Source organism: Pezoporus occidentalis, unplaced genomic scaffold (assembly GCF_034315485.1).
Source record: "Pezoporus occidentalis ecotype Australia unplaced genomic scaffold, CSIRO_AGI_Poc_V1 ctg9, whole genome shotgun sequence".
Classification (NCBI taxonomy): domain Eukaryota; kingdom Metazoa; phylum Chordata; class Aves; order Psittaciformes; family Psittacidae; genus Pezoporus; species Pezoporus occidentalis.
This window is the reverse complement of record NW_026916262.1, coordinates 3,004,783-3,021,849: the sequence shown is the minus strand read 5'-3', so window position 1 is coordinate 3,021,849 and position 17,067 is coordinate 3,004,783. Positions and strand designations below refer to the sequence as shown.

Below are 17,067 nucleotides of genomic sequence, written 5' to 3'. Positions count from 1 at the left end.
AAGGGAATCTTGGAAAGACAGTCTTAATGCTGTGTAAGCACTGCTCAGCGGTAGCCGAAACACTGGTATGTTATCAACACCTTTCTAGCTACAATACAAAGCATAGAACTATGAGGGCTGCTATAAGGAAGATTAACTCCAACTCAGTCAGAATCAATACCACTTTATAACCATTTCTGTGAACAAATTTTTCCTAATAGCCAATCTAAACCTCCCTTAGTGCAACTGGGGGGACGTTTCCTCTCATCCTATCACTTATTATTTGGGAAAGGAGACTTACACCCACCTTGCTACAAACCTCCTTTCAGGTAGTTGTAGAGGGTAATAAGGTCTCCTCAAGCTCCTTTTACTCCAGATTAAACAACCCCAGTTCCCTCAGCTGTTCCTCGTAAGACTTGCTCTCTAGACCCTTCACCATCTTTGCTGATCTTCTTTGTACACTTTCCCAGTCGGTTTCTTTTTCTTCCTTCTTTCAAGGGCCTGGACAGCCACAGCCACTGAGACAGGAACCTGAGCGTGCACTGTACATCTCGATGGAACAACCCAAAACTGTCAAAAAGGGTGTTTGCGCAAAACTTATCAAGTTAAAGAGGAAGATGGCCACCAGCCGGCTTAAACCTTGGAACTGAAAAGAGGATTTTTTAACAGAAGAATCAGCTTGAAAGAAGTACAGAAGAAGTACAAGTATTTATAGCAGTGCAGAGAAACTTTGCAGTGGAAAAAGTAGCAGTTAATGCCAAGCTTGCCATTTCCAGCAATTGCTCTAGGATATCACAACCACCCACAAGACTGGCCAGAGGAGCTTCCCTGTTAGAGGCTATGAGCAACCTGTGGGGTGGATGACAGTATGTGGAGCAATGCACAGGAACCTGCATGGATGTGCAAGTATGAATTTACTTTGGGTTAGCAGTTGAGGGGAGCAGTATAGTTGCACTTAACATTCCCACAGGAGGGGTGTGTGGCTTGGAAGGGTGGTGCTTGTGATTCACATTTCTTCTGGGGTGAGGTGCATTTAACCCAAGGAGGTCGGGTAAGATGGATGCAATTACAATTTTCTAGGATGAGCCATAGAAAGCTGTTCAGGAATGTTCAGGCGTATGCTAACATTTAGTAAGTGTCTAGTGTTGTGATTTATCTGTTGAATTGCTGGTATTGATCCTGAATATATAGTTCACTACTTCCTGCTTAATTACATGTTCTTAACAAATCAAATCACTTTTATCCCGATTTGGTTTAACCTATGTGAACTTAGCCTGCAAAAAATTTTGAAAAGGAATTTTCTTAATGACTTGCACAGAAGCAAGTTACCAGAACTAAGGAGAGGATTTTTTTGCATCTCCTGGTCACTTCTTTCTAAATGCCTTGTAAATGCCATTAAAAAATGCCAAACCCCAAATACGCAAACCCCAAAAAAACAATTAAACAAAAACTACTGAAAAAATGTCCTTATTGCTCAAAATTGCAGCCACGAAAGATGTTATAAAATTAAACAGATGGACAAGGAAAAAGAGTCATGGAAACTACTGGTAAAAGGAATAAAGGAAAGGGGGACAAGAAGGGGGCAGGACATTTCCTTTATATATAGGCACTACCATAGATGTTTCTAGATGTTTCTTTTTGTTAGGTATGTCTTAATTCATCTAATTCATGTTTCCTATAACAACTGTATAATTTTCTATTAATTTCAGGGGGGCGGTGGAGAAATGAATCACATCCCTGAAAGGTCATTCACATAAATCTTGACAAATATGTTATTCCCACCCTACCTAAATATGAATACAATAAATACTATTACACCTTTAATATATTCTACTGTAACAAAACTCATTCAAAAAACATATAAATCATCATTCTCATGTTCTATGAGTTACTCAGATAACTAAGCTGAGGTACTCTTTGGTCAGTGTTTGCTGTGAGAATTCTCAAGGAGTTGAAAAAGAGGGAAAAAGGATTAAATAATGTCCTGTATGGCAAATGAAGATCATTAAGTATTTTAAGTATAAAACTCCAGAGAGAATTATTTTTCTAAACCTCATTCTTCTGTCACATGGGTCCTCTATCAAATACATCAAATAACCAACAAACATGATCCTAAGAATATTATGCAAACAGAATTTGAGGTTATGGGTTAGTGGCAAAAACTCAGAGATCCTCTCTGGGGTTTCTGTCTCTGGTTTCGTTTTGTTGGTTTGGGGGGGGGGGGGGGGTGTTTGTCTGCCTTTCTTCTTACTATTACCTAAGAACAATTTAGAATAAGGAATTAAGCTACTGATTGTGGTTAGTGTTTTCTGTACCTAGCCAATTATATATGCAGCCCAGTTAAATAGCTTCAAATGTTGGCAAACTGATACAGACAAAAATGCTTGCATTTTGTTGATGCATAAGGTAAGCTATGGTTGAAAGATAGTTTACCTTTCAGAGGGAGCAAGAGAATTTCTTTCAGATCAGCAGTGCAAGATATAGGAAAATGTATATAGATACAGCAAAACATTTGTGAGGAAAGTTTTGCCATCATTATCTAAAAATAAGAGACATATATGATGGTCTGTTGGAGGGTATTGATTCTCTACAGCTTTGATTTTTGTAACTCACAGGCACATGTTTTTCTTCTACAATTATTTGCACCCCAATTTAAGGCATTTAGATGTCAAGGGATCTGACACAAATACACAATTGCTACTTAGATGTTTAAATTAGCTAAACTCAGTTAATTGCACTTGCAAATTACTGGCCCAGTAAAGGCCAGTTTGACAATGCAGGTACACATATCTTTTGCATGTACAATTATACACAATTATATAATATACACAATTACTTCCAGCATTCATGTTTCTTCCTAATACTTCCCTACAATACACGCGTCCATCCGCATTTTAGCTTCTAAATATGAGTACTAGATATCATGTTGACTTACATTAATATATATCTATCCCTTAGTCCTTTAAAAACTGAATCCCATGCCACCTTGTCCATTATTTTGACCACAACTCATGTCAGACCAACTGCTGTGTTTATCCAAATGATCCAGTTCATTCCTTTGTACACTGGCACCATCTCAAACCTCTCTCAGTCTTCTGAAGTTCTGCTTTTCTGAGATCTAGTGGAAATTAATACATACAATTTTCAAGATAATTAAGATACAACCTCTTTCAAACTAGTTCTTTTACCACCCTTGCTTGAATGCTATAGTTGTTGATACAAATTTTCCATTTCATCAAATGAAAACATTACAATTCACATATTCCCTTTTATATTACTATACTGTAACAACAAAAATAATGTAATATTAAATCCAAGGTAGGTTGCCATCATCTTGAAATGCTAAACTAGTATGTTGGCGAGGAAATGGTTAAAACAGTACATTGGTAGATTGTGTACAAAATAATATTTATCATTTTTTTACTAAAATGATGTTTTGAAAAGCAATTTCCAATCTTTGTATAAACTTCAACAAAAGAACACCCTTCTTTGAAAATATTTTCATCAGATTCAGACATATTTCCATCATAATTCTTTAGGACATATAGGACTAAATTATGAAATTCAGTTATATTCTGCCATAATTTTGTGGTAAATATGTGACCTTTTTCCATCATAATGTCTTTTTCTACAGCTGTTGTAGGGTCTTCTGGTGACAATCACTATATCGTTAAATATACAGTAAGCAGCTAGAGCTGTTGATTTTATAAACTGTGTCAAGTCTATTATGAAGGGTCTCAAGACACTAAGTTTTTACCATGAAAACTTAAATTGATGCTCCTGAAGACTGATGACAGGCTGAAGATCTCAGAGTTTTGGGCATTTATTCTGTTCTTTAGCTTTCTTTCCTTTAATTGGTTATCCCAAGGCATGGGAAGACAGAATGACCCAATTTCAAAAAATGAGTTGTAATCACCAGGGATTTTTTTTTTTTCAACAGCCGTTTCAGGATATAGTCTGAAATCCCGGTGGAAATAACAGTGAATAGCTCATCAGCCTCCAGGAAGATGAATCTGAAACATTTTTTGAGACAGAGACAAATCAGGTATGTGAAAACTTGCATTGAGCTGACACACCTTCTAGACAAAATGTCTCTTATCGCTAGCTGTAAAGTTTCAGTTCTGAACTTCATATACTTGATGTAAGCGTTTAGGGGATTTGAGATGTAAAATTGATCTGCTGTTCCTGGTATCTTTAAGAATAGGAAATAGGTTGAAAAGACATCTTGTTCAGATAGTGATAATACAGAAATATTGTGCCATTTCCCACAACAGACTTGATCCTGAAGAAACTCTCAGATGGAAATAGGTGATACTGCTACTATCAAAGGAGAAACTAGAAATCTATAGCAAAGCTCATCTTGACATAGCTAGATAAACAAACTGAAAAGATGAACGTAAACCCTTTCTTTGTTTGTCTATTTCTCTCCAGGATTCCAACCCTAAAAAATTAGTTCATTCATAATTTAAGAAATCTTAGATGTTACATCAGTATTTCTTTTCTAATCTGAAGTTGCTAACATATTACCTTATGCAGCAGCCACAGCAAGGAACAATTAAGAATATTGATCCCAAAGTGGAGGTAATAAAACTTAGAAACTCATAGCAAGTGATTAATAAATACATCTGCTCATTCTACAAAATGGCTGTCACGTGGATTAAATGTGCTGCATCTTGTGGAGAACAGCAAATCATATTAATACCCTAACTCTGTGGGACATAATGAATGTCATGTCAGATACAAAAACATTGAGAGAGAAAACTGGGGCTAATAAAAGCAGGTTGTCTGGAGGCCTGACAGGCAGGAGATGCTTTTTAACCCTGCACCTTTGGCATTTGAACCTAATATGAGCTTTTGAAGGATTTCAAATACCTTACCTGATTCCATGGGAACTATATTCCTTCCAGATGAAACTAAACTGCAAGATGCAGTTTATCCACTTTTGGTATCCATCTGTATATGCCGATATTTCTCACTCCTGGAGCTATGCTCCTAATATTTACCTGGTTATACAATGTACTAAGATGGCAACAGAGGACTCACCTTAGTGGACTGAAATGCATGATGTTTCTGACTACTGGAAATGAATTTCAGTTGTTTTTTTGGCTTTGTAACTTATTAAATTCAAATTAGTTGGATTGCTGATGTTTAGCTGCCTGTTGACATTTCTACAGACTTCAAAATATCAAATAAATTACGACAATTCTATGGGAGAATTCACATAGTTTAGGTACCAGGTTAGAATATGACCGTGTTGTCTCTGCTACTTGAAAATGAATACTTTTGGGCCTAAACTAGAAAGCTACTCTCTGTGTGATTTCTCTATAGCCTCTAGGAGGAAACTTGAGCCTTTAAGCTGCATCTGAATATATTTCTGAAAGTTTTTTCCATTTGCTGTATGCAGAGCCCTGGGAAAGTAGCTCCCTAAGCATGTCAGGTGGGCAATGTGAACCCTCCTAAGAAGGTCGTCATGGTGGTGGAAGTCATCACTCTCACTGATATTAAAAGGACAGTGAAGACACATGAGAAAATCATAGTTCACATAACCATGCTGAAAGCCTGTTCCTGCTAGGAACAGACAGGTATATCTTTTCTTGATGCTAGCAAGGGCTCAACCCAACTTCTTCCAACCAGGGTTTGAATAATGGATTTTCCCAGCAGCAAGTCAGAGCAACAGGACTTGTCACATGGGCAGATGCTGCCAGAACATGTGCTAAACTGAGGAACTGAAACAGAGTGGTTGAACAGTATATAAAATATCACACTAAGAAAATGCATGCTATGGGCTTCCTAGCATTTCTAAATTGAGAGGTTTTTTTCTTTAATTTGTAGCTTTCCTGCACTGTAGAAATGTCTACATTTATTCAGTATGAGTGAGACTAATGTCATCTGTCTTGAGCCATCAAAATCAGAACTCCAGGTATCCATGGCTTCTCTGGATAGACAATGAAAATAGACAGGCTCCTGTAGAGGATTATCTGGCCCATAAAATATATTTTATTTGTCTGGAGATTCCTCCAGATCTTTCTCTGCTGATATTATCAGGCACCATTGTTAACTGTGTTCTTAAATGACACATCTGGTAGGTATGACAAATCCGGTAGGTATGACAAATCCAGCAGTATATAGCAGTTTCTCCTTCACTGCTGTTATAATAAATATAACCAGGTTCACTGCAAAGAACTAAAACCTCGTCTGAAGTGCAGGAAGTTTTCCTCTGCTTATTTCCAGTATTGTTGAACTTCCCGTGGCCACTCCAGTTGAAACAAGATCAGATGCAGAAGCCTATTAAACTGCAATGCTGTCATTGAAGCCTGTAAGTCTTTCCTACACATGGGAAGTTCTAATTATATTTCTTAGCATCTGCTATCCAGATACACTAAATCACACAAGCACTTTACCTTTATCTAGTACTGTATGAGCAATTGGACAAACAACTCTGTCTTTTCCAATCATACAAATCCTTTCAAATTCCTTCCTTCCCTTCTCTCTACAGAGGACCTAGTCCAAATAAACAGAATAGCTGTATTTTATGTATGTAAGTTGTCTCATCAATTTTGTTTTATACTGCTCTAGTCTATGAATATTGTCATATAATTACATATCATTATGTTGTTGCTACCCTTTTTCTTATGCATCTGTGCATTTTGAAGTGCAAGTTTCATGTTTCATTTATTTCTCTATCTCCTCGTTTCAATATTTTTTGAAACCACTGTGAATTTTTTGAAGGCTGCTCTGAGCTCTCTGATTTTTCACTACACAGCTGATTCAGCAATTAACATTGCTTCCACAGTTTTAGCTTTCATGTTGAACCATTTACAACTGAAATAGCACAAGAAGTTCAGTCCAAGTCAGCTAGCACAGCAACTTCTACTCAAAGTAATACTGACTTTCTTTTTTTTTTTTTGCTTAGTCTTGAAATTACATCTTGACCTTTTTTTTTGTTTTTTTTTTTTTTGTATTTTTTACTTTTAACATCTGTGGCTCAATGAACTAGAATTCAGTTTTGCGTATAATCCTGCTGGCCTTGGTCTTTTAGCTGATTTCTTATTTTATACTATCAATTAGCTTTGCCAGCACATTTTCATTGAGCAACATCATCATTGAATCTAAAACTTCTCATGGAAGAGCAGGGAAAGAAAGAAGGTACTTCAGGGAGTTCTTGATGTAATTACATAGTATTTTATAAAAGTAATAGAGGAAGTAATTTAGGTGAGACTTATTCTGAAAGAAAAGGTCCTGAATTTGAATTTTGAGTTAGGACACAGCTCTACCCTCAAATGACTTAGAGCATTAGAGTGGTAACACAATAGGCTGGAGACAACACTAATTCAGCCTTTAACTACCTAATCTTGAACTAAACAAGTGAATTTCAGTTCTTTCACAACACTGTATTTACACTACATCAACAGGATATAACCATAATTCTTACTCATGTTAGCTATCCCTCTACCACAGCAGCAGGATACAAGAGCCCACACATTGATACAGCTGATATTTCAAGTTATTTTTTAATTTTCATTTGAAGTGAAAGTGTCTTTGTAGGTCATAAACAAAAGAAACAAGAGTAATAAGCTAACAGAGATCCAGATAAATGTTTGGGACAGCTGTTAAAATGCCTGTTTCTATGGGACAACTTGCTGATGTTAACAGAAGCAGAGACAGTGCTAACACAACTAAAAAACCACATGATTCCTTTAGCATCTTTGCCTGTATTTTCAAGCTGACCAGTATCCTTTGAGGAGGCTTAAATTGCAATTGGATATTATTCCATTAAAAATATTCAGATATACTATAAAAAAAAAGTGAAAGTAGCAGAGAAACCCCAGTGTCCATGAGAAAATAATATGCCTCTCTTTTATTGTCCCCATATTGGAAAATTTTCAGAGCTGACTCTCACTACATTTATATCACTCGGTTAAGGTAAAAATGCAATCCAGAATTGTACTAAATTATTCCAAATACCATTGTGAGTAGGAAAAAATAAAAAATAGGTGCCACAAAAACTTGCCAATCACCTGGAAGGTATCAACAAAAAAATATATGATCCTATGCAAGCTTTGGAAAAGGCCTGGAGAGGTACAGTGTCTATAGTCCAAGTTAGGCTGTTAAAATGCTTGTTACACTTTGGTGAATGGTGCAGGGCAGAGTAGGTGGAAATGGAAAAATTTTTAGTGCATACTGGATCAAAAGGAATGAGTGGACACAACATCTAATATTTTCTAATAAGGTTGAAAATTAGTAGTCCTTATTCAGCAGTTGTTTTTTATTCTCATGTCAATCTCAAGCAAACTGTAATTAATGCCATTCATTCCTTCTGCTGGACATATTATAGGAGCGGCTACCTTTTTTTTTCTTTCTTTTTCTCCTTCTTCAGTACTTTGAATGAAGAATTTGAATGAGTGTTTCCATTTATATCTGGTAAGTACTGTTTCACATAGAGCTTTTTTCCCCCTGAATTGTAATTCACCCACATCAATCTAAAAATACAATGAAGGCATGCTGTTCTCTTAAATCACATTGTGAGGCTGGGCTAACTCCCATTGCCATTTTCTCTTTAACACAAGTAATTATACTCTTCAACTGCCCTTTGACTCTCTGTGGACCAAGGGCAGTCCTGCGTGGAAATGAACTTAATTAATTCTGTTCACTGGAGTGGAGTCTCTTAACCATAGTGAGGCAGCTTGTTTCCATAGTTTTATGCTGTTAGCTGTAAGCAGCTAGATCTATTTCTCCTTTCTAGGTTGTTTCTGTTAGCCCTGATATCTTGCCTTTGCAAATGGCAGGTTCAGTGTGAAGAATGAGTCTAAATCTCCATACAGAACTGAGTGTGATTCCACTGGGAAGCTGGCAGATTTTGCAGGTAAAAATTCTCAAATTTTTTGAATCAACATGTGCAAATGATGAGATCAACTCCTAGGGCAAAACTATCAAAGCATTGAAACACGTTTATTTAAGCATGTAACTAGGACTAGCTATTTTCTTTTCAGTATTTTATTGAAGAATGCAATTGTAATTCATTAAACTACTTGTGAATGCCCAAGGATGTGAATTATTTGCAACAAATGGTACCAAGTATAGAACTTTTAAAAAGCAAAACAAACAAACAAAAAAAAAACAAAACAAAACCCAAAAGTTGTTTGGAATCTGACAATAATATAATTTTCAAGCTAGATTTACTGATCTGATCTGATACTATACATATGTGGTTCTGTTTTTTAAAATGTGTTTATTGTCTCCCTTCATAAAAGAACAGGGATAAAGTCTCCCCTGTCTGTATATCCCTGACAGTTAGTTTCAGGTTTTCTGATTAAAAACTGGAGTTGAACCCTTGAATATGTTTAAAACACTGCTAAAACAAAGGCATTTTGAAATGAAGCTGTTATATTTTGCACTCAATCATTAGCTATTTGTTGTTGAGGGTTAAAATGCCTCAAAAGCATCAGATTCAAGTTCCAAACCCTGCTCCAATAAATATTACTTATTTTATATTCACAGAAACAGTTTTTCAATAGAGAATATACTGTACACGCTGGTCATGCTAGTCACTGTGTAAGGTACTCTTGTAAGATGTGTCTGGCCTTAACTTGCATACTTGCCAAAGATCAGAGAAAGAATTTAATCTAGGCTTCCTCATGTATGTTTAGTGTCAAATAAGAGGGCTATTTCTAACAGATCTAACGGATTTGTGTGCTTTTTATATGGGCTGCTTTTTTTTTTTTTTTTTTTTATGAAATCAGGTTCTACTTTTTTTCCAGCAACAAATATTTTGATACTTTGATACTACCACTAGGTATGGTAGTCAGAAACTCCCCCAGAAAAAATATATCTTAAGGTACAGAACACACTGTCTACATCTTTCAGCCATGTCTAAAATCATTAAATATTTTTAGAGTCAGAATAAGGTGGGTCATTTTCACATTTCCTCATGCCTAACTGCACATTGGGATTCAGAGAGCAATAGAAAACATAAATCCCAATTTAAAGCATGAGTGACTGCTCTCATGCTATTTCAAATCCAGCCAGAACTAGAAAGTACTGGAGATCCCTTGGGGGAGCCTGTTCTCAAGAGACTTCAGGCAAGTTTTGAGACTGACTATCTGCATTTTTTTAAGAATTACCTGAAAGGTATCAGGTCCCCCACTTAATATACAATTTCATTTATGCAGTAACTTTCTGATTTCTCCAGGTGTACTCTGTGGGACACTAAAAGAATTAGGACTTACTCTGCTGGATTTTTACTGCAAATCCATATGCATGATGTACATTTAGGTGGAAGGGCCATCATGCTGATTATTACAGCTTAGTAGGCTATATAACTCAGTTAGGATAGGTGGTCCTTAGTTCCAGCTATAACCAGACTTCTGTTATATTGCAGAATAATTAAAGAGAGACACACAAAATTAAATTTCCATTAAATTAGTCATTTAAAAGAAAGCTTTCTTATGGAGGCCTTTTTTTTTTTTTTTTCCAAATAAAAAGCCAACTTTCAGTCCCGTCCATTTAAATCAAGGACAGTGAAAAGCAAGTAGCATTCAATACAGGAATTCAAGCTTCAAAGGGTTATCTTGAATCGGTTCACTGACAGAATTATCCAAGCAAAGGTCAGGCACTCATTAAACCTTATCTGAAGCCAAAGTTATATGCTATGGTTTATTGCCTCAAGTACCAATTAATAAAGAATTAAAGAAATGAAAAACCAGTGATTCATACCTTTGCTGGGAGAACACTCATACTTCAGCATAATGCTAAAATATTAATAATCATTTTAGTCATGTAGTATTTTATTAGGCAGTTAACTCTGTAGGTTTTATCAAAAGATATATGACATTCATATTTAACAAAATGCTAAGGAGATTTGGGGAACATTTACTCAAAATCTAATAAAGTAGATTTGAAAGATACTTTCGAATTGAAGCCTTAAACAGAGGCATCAACTATTAATAAAGGAAAAAAATGCTTAATAATAGGGGTCTGGGTATTAAAAAAATGTTGAAATATCATTGTGATATCAAGGGCAATTTTCTTCTAAGGAAACTGTAACAGAAAACATTAAGTGCTGTAGCAGTGTACAAGAGCACTAATGCATTTTGCTCACAAGAGGACTTCTAGCAGGCTTATTTTTACCATCAGAGGCATTTCATTAGTTTGACTCAGTCTAGACATTTCTTCCCAGTGTTCAGAGAGTTAAATGCTCCACGCACACATGCCTGGACAGCTGTCTTCAAAATACACTTTATTTCTTATTTTCAGCAGCAACATATGCTCCAAACCACCTAAGGCTGTGAACTGATGCCCTTTAGCATGCTAAACTGAAAACATGTTTGCACCTCCAGATGCAACAAGGTTGCATCTGTCACTGAGTGCTTTCCATTGTCCTTGTTACCTGTCACATTAAGAGCTGGAAAACAAGTTACTGGTGATTCTGAATGAAATAAAAGTGCCAAAACTAGTGTCCAACCAGAGAGGGAAACTTAAGAGTGCAGATAATCTCCTAGGTCAAACAATATTAATGATAAATGCCTGGTCTCAGTGAAAACAGATTAAATCTTCGTAGATGTCCTGGGTTCAGCAGTAGCAGTCATTTTTTTTCTCCTCCTTAGTAACTGGTGCAGCACTGTGTTTTTGACTTTCTGCCTGGGAACAGCACTGATAACACTGATGTTTACTCTGACCAAGGACTTTGTGAGCCTCATGCTCTGCCAGGGAGGAGGGGAAGCTGGGAGGAAGCAGAGACAGGACACCTGACCCAAACTAACCAAAGAGGTATTCCATACCACAGCATGGCATGCCTAGGAGGTAACTGAGGGCACTCACTGCTCAGTCGGGCTCATTTTGGCGGGTGGTATTGTATTCTCTTCCCTTGTTATTTCCTTTATCATTATTATCATTGGTGGCAGCAGTAGTGATTTGTGTTATACCTTTGCTACCAGACTGTTCTTATCTCAACCTGTGGGAGTTACATTCTTTCGATTCTCCTCCCCATCCCTCCAGGAGTAGGTGGGTGGTTGGGGGGAGGGAAAAAAGGGGGGGGGGGGGGGGGGGAGCAGACTCCATGGCTGATTTGCCAATAGGGTTTAAACCACGACAGTAGAAAAATAAATTCTGAGTCTTCAAGCCTGAGCATGAGTAAGCTTGAGTACTTAGTGGTAACAGGTCTGTTACACCTCTTAAAATTTTCCCCTGTCTACTCAAACAGAGAGTTTTCCATCACTAGTGACAGCTGAGCTCATCGCAGAAATGCTTAGCTCCATGACTCTGCATGTTAAATGCCTGCCATGTAGTCAGCTACTGTTGCCTCTCTCTTCTCATTTGTGGAGGCACCCAGACCTTTGCAAATTATTCTGCACGTTTCCATGAGCATTTGACTATTCCTTGCTTGGTCTGTTACATTCCCCTAGTCATTATCTCAGGTGATTTCAGTGGTCAACTCTCTGAAATTTTTTGCATTCTTCCCTCATATATTCCATGCTGGCATTCTTCAACTGCTCAAATTACACTAAAAGCTAAAAAATCAAACTATGCAGATCCAAAGTTCCTTGAAGTCAACACGGGAATTTTCCAACAGCTTTAAAATCAGATTCCTCAATATTTTTTATATGCAGCTTATTGTTCTTTATAGTGTCATTGTTGCACTGGATAAAGTGTATTTTTATCTAATAAAAATAATAGCATATTACATAATTCAAACTCAGTATACTCTTTTGTAGGAAAGAACTCAGAATATATTACAAAACATTATGCTCTTCTTTCCCCAAAACACATGAATTGGTTTCTGCACTCAGAGTGGGATTTTTCTGTCTAAGAATTCTGTAGGCAGAATAGGTCTGCAGCAAATCTGGACTCACTCATCCAGGTGAGTACCGATGAACTGTGGCTGCCCTGATAAAGTGGTTCAGACTACTTAGCCACTGTAATACAGTAGCTTGTTTTACATTGCCTGAGGTTTGACACAACTTTCCACAGCTAAGTTTAACTACAAATGGAAAGCATGCCATCTTCTCACGTGCTGCATTTGTTGCTGCTTAAAAGCCAGGTGACATACATTCCTGTTTCACATGACCAAATACTGATACACTGGAGTACAACTTTGAATTGCAGAAAGGAGAATGTGAGGAAATCTTTGTTGGATGTATATCCTAACCCCTGTGTTTAGCTGATAAAAAGATTCATGGGGCGAAGGACAAGACATGACAGTTATATAAGCTCATCTGACCTGTAACAAAGACCACAGGAATCCCTACATCAATCGTGTACTAAGCCCTAAAATCTCTTGCTGAGCTAGAAAGCATTATTTCAAGAGATAAGCAGGCTTGGTTTGGAGCTCAGTGATGGGGACCTCTGCGTAGCTCTGCATGGCTGACAAAAACCTGCCCCTCGCTGTTAGAAAAGCACACGCTATTTTCTGATTGAGTTTGTCCAGCCTCAGCTGCTGAGACTAGCTCTGTTGCTTGCTGCTAGACAATGTCATTGACATCCACTTAATATGTCAGTATAACCTAAGCAGCCTTCACAGTTGAGGCCATCAGCATCTTATGAGTTTAGGGATAATAACTGGAATAAAACTTCGATTTTCAACAATTCCTGCATGTTGAAGTTTATGTTTTAACATGTAGCTGAGGCAGTCTGAGGTGGTTTCGTCTCTGATTTCCTGAGAAAGAAAAGGCACAGAGATATGATGCACTTTCCTGGGCACTTTTTGGTTTGTTTTGTTGGGTTGTTTTTTTTTTTTATTTTAGGAAATTAGAAAGGTTTACTGGTCTCCTGCAATTTGTTTTTCTACAGATTTCAAAAAAATAGGAAACAGCTACATCTTTAAAGTGAGAAACTAATTGTTATAAATTAACCTCTGAAGTATGTTTAAATATTTCTCTTTTGATTTGTGCAATAAGGGAACAACTTAAAAGGTATAGCAGGGTGCCTGCGTCTTCTGTCCTCGGTAGGAGGAAAATACATAGTAAAATATGCCAAGCCTTATTCTCTTCCAAATGCTAACATGAGCGGATGTCAAATCAAATCTCTCATAGGAACAGAAATGCAGCTGCAGGTATTATGTTTGTCAAAACCCTTCTGCTACTGATCTTTCAGTTTCTGTTTCTATGTTTAATTTATTTCCTAAAATAATTAATGGAAATTTGCAACCTAAGATAGGATGTATGCATGCATGTATATGCATGCATGCTAGTATGCAGACATCTTTTAATCCCTTTATTATAGCCTTTGATTATTTTGCCAAAAGCACCTCCATGAAAATAAGAACAGCAACAAAAAAAAAATCTAGAAAAAAATAATGCATATGATCCTTGATATTTTACAAAACCTGTTTGTTTTCTTTGTGAATATACCATCATTCCTATGGAAGGAGGGCAAAAAGAGAATATCGTTATAATCAGGTCTCTGCAATAGATCTGATTGCTTACCATTTTCTGATTGCATGCCATTTGGTATTTGGTACTGTAGCTTCCAGGAAAGTGCCTATCAGATTTTTGTTTCCATTCTCTTGCCCTTCTAGCCAAAGGTTTTATTCCATGATTGTTTACAGAAACCTATTCAATAAACACTTTTTCCCTGAGACAATTCTGTTAATGTTAAAAGGAATGCATTTTATCCGATTTACAAAATAGAAACCTGTGGAGCTGAAACCACTGAATACAGCTCCATTTGCCTTCTGGACTTCTCTGATGAAATCCCAAAGGAGGAACTAGAAAGTGCTATATGGTATTAGTGTTCCCTTCTGCAGACAAAGGCATCCCTGACAGACAATTCAAACTTGGATATTCAACACCAGGCATGTGCAACAGTGACAAGTGGATTTTTGTTCTTGTTCCTCATTCGTGTATAATTCCCTGCACATTCAGAGGATTACACACTGTTTATGCATCATGCAATCTTACTGAGTCCTGTTTCTTTACAGTACTTACTCCTGCTGCTAAAGGGAAAATAGGCTCTAACAATCCTCTTTTCGTGCCAAAGCTGCTGCTACTGAATGAACACATCCTGCCTGCAGTAGTCTGATTGATCCCTGCGATCCCTGTATCCAACAGAAGTTCAAAAGGATTCTGCTGCTCAAAGGACTAAAATTGGTATTCGTTTAAGATTTACTGGCAAACTAAAGCTCCTTCATGTAACAGCAGATGCTGTTCTGCCTTTCAACTCCACAGCACACCAAAGTGACACTGAACAAGTTCAAACTTTGGATGGCCTTGACAACATACTACACCTTAAGACTGCCATTTCCTAGCTCTGAATCCTCTTTAGCTCACGAGCAATAGCTAATGTCACTGAACTTAGACACAGCTTGCAGCTCCACTCTGAAGCAGGACACATACACCTGGAACCTGTTCAAAATAGTAAATTCTAAATAATCTAGCACACGGTAATGCTTTGCACAGCTACTGTTAAGGCCACCTTTGCAGCTTGTCAAACCCCATTGCCTTTAAAAGCTCGGTCCTGCTGCTGTGAAGTACAATTCATACATCCTTATAACCCCTTGCAGTGCTTGGGTAGGCTAAAAAGATAGGCCTTAACAGATTGCTCTGAAGAGTGGAGAATGGAAATGTTTTCCTGTAACAAAGACCTTTACAGGTTATATATGAAGCGTGTGCTTATGACCAACCTTAAGACAAATAGATGTTTAGACCAGAGGGACAGCATTTTTATAGCTTACTTTATAAAATATTCTGATGTGCCATCCTCACATTCACATGATTCACATTCTCTTTTTAATTGTCTCTCTTCTGAAGAGACAAAGGACTACAAAATGTATTGTTAGCTATGGTGATCCAAAATACTCATCTGGCCTTTTTATTTGTTAAAATAAAAATAAATGAATTAACAGATTGGTGGTTCTGGTACTCATGCCCTGGTTCCAATCTTTGCATTGGTCAATACATATATAAAAACCAGACATGGTCTGGTACAAAAGGCAGAGTAACTCACTATTTCTCCCTAACATGTTTCCACAGTATTCAGTCCCATTAAGGATGAGTTGAAAAATTCAGTGTTTCACTGAAAAACAAGATTTGGACTATCTGAATCCATTGTGTAACTGCTGCCTGTGCAAGCCTTTGTTTCTACTGCTTTGAACTTTATTTTAAAATTTAAGTCTCCAAATCAAACCTGTAGGCAAAAGCTTGTATGCATGTCCCTAAAACCACACTTTTTTTTTTTTCAGATAGAAAATTTTCTTCAAGCAGGTTACTTTTAGACAAACATAAATTCTTTTTTGCAGGATATCTAGCTTCCCTGGTGTTTTCTAAGCTTAGCCTTTATAACATTAGTTTACTACTTGCAACTTGTTGCTCCAACCATGTTGGAAGTATCAGTAGAGCTGTATAAAAGTAGTCCCTTGCTGAATGTGAGGCATAAGAAGTCAGATAACATACAGAAAGGTACACTGTGGCAACACAAAGGTGATGCTGAAGAAAATTTATTTTTCCACTCTATCACATAAGTTATGGAGTATTTTACAGCATGTCATAAAGCTGTATTCCAGCACAAGACAGTTACACCACTCTTCAAGACTTGTATAAAAGACTTTAGTCCAGTTCCATCTTCATAAATTACTTCAGTATCATGAAAGCCCTGTGCACCAACCCAGTAAAAATAAATTTGGTCTTGCAAACTTGGGGAGAAAGAAATTGAAAAAACAGATCACTTCTGAAAAAATATCTGTGTGTTTCTGATTTGAAAAGAAGCAACAGACTAATGGGGAAGCGATCACTGACAGAGGTACCTCGGGCTCTCCTCTTCATAACTGGAGCTCTGAAAGTGTCCTCAGAGATCCACAAGCCTAGAGATGCTGAATAGGCCAGAAAAACCACACACCTCTCTCAAATTTAACTTGCATTTGCAGGTCTCACAGCAGTTCTGGGAAGGTCACCACCTTGCACCAGTCTGTGCTCCCACTTTCACTCTTCAACTGCCATCTTTGACAGAGTGACAAGTTATGTTTGGGAACAGGCCAATTTCAGAAAAGCTGAGCCGGACCCCCCGCCCTTTCCTCAGGCAGCAGACGCTTCAGACAGGAACTGCAGCAGCACAGTTGTGCACGATGGCGGCTCACGGGAGATAACCGGGCTATATTCG

General features: G+C 37.4%; 1 long non-coding RNA gene across 1 annotated transcript; it reads left to right on the top strand.

The window, feature by feature from the left end:
• The first annotated feature begins 481 nt into the window (after positions 1–481).
• Positions 482–15,774, top strand: LOC134156734 (uncharacterized). The gene is made up of 3 exons (XR_009962042.1): positions 482–885; positions 8,723–8,842; positions 14,604–15,774. It is a non-coding gene; the product is annotated as an uncharacterized LOC134156734 (long non-coding RNA).
• Positions 15,775–17,067: the final 1,293 nt, after the last annotated feature.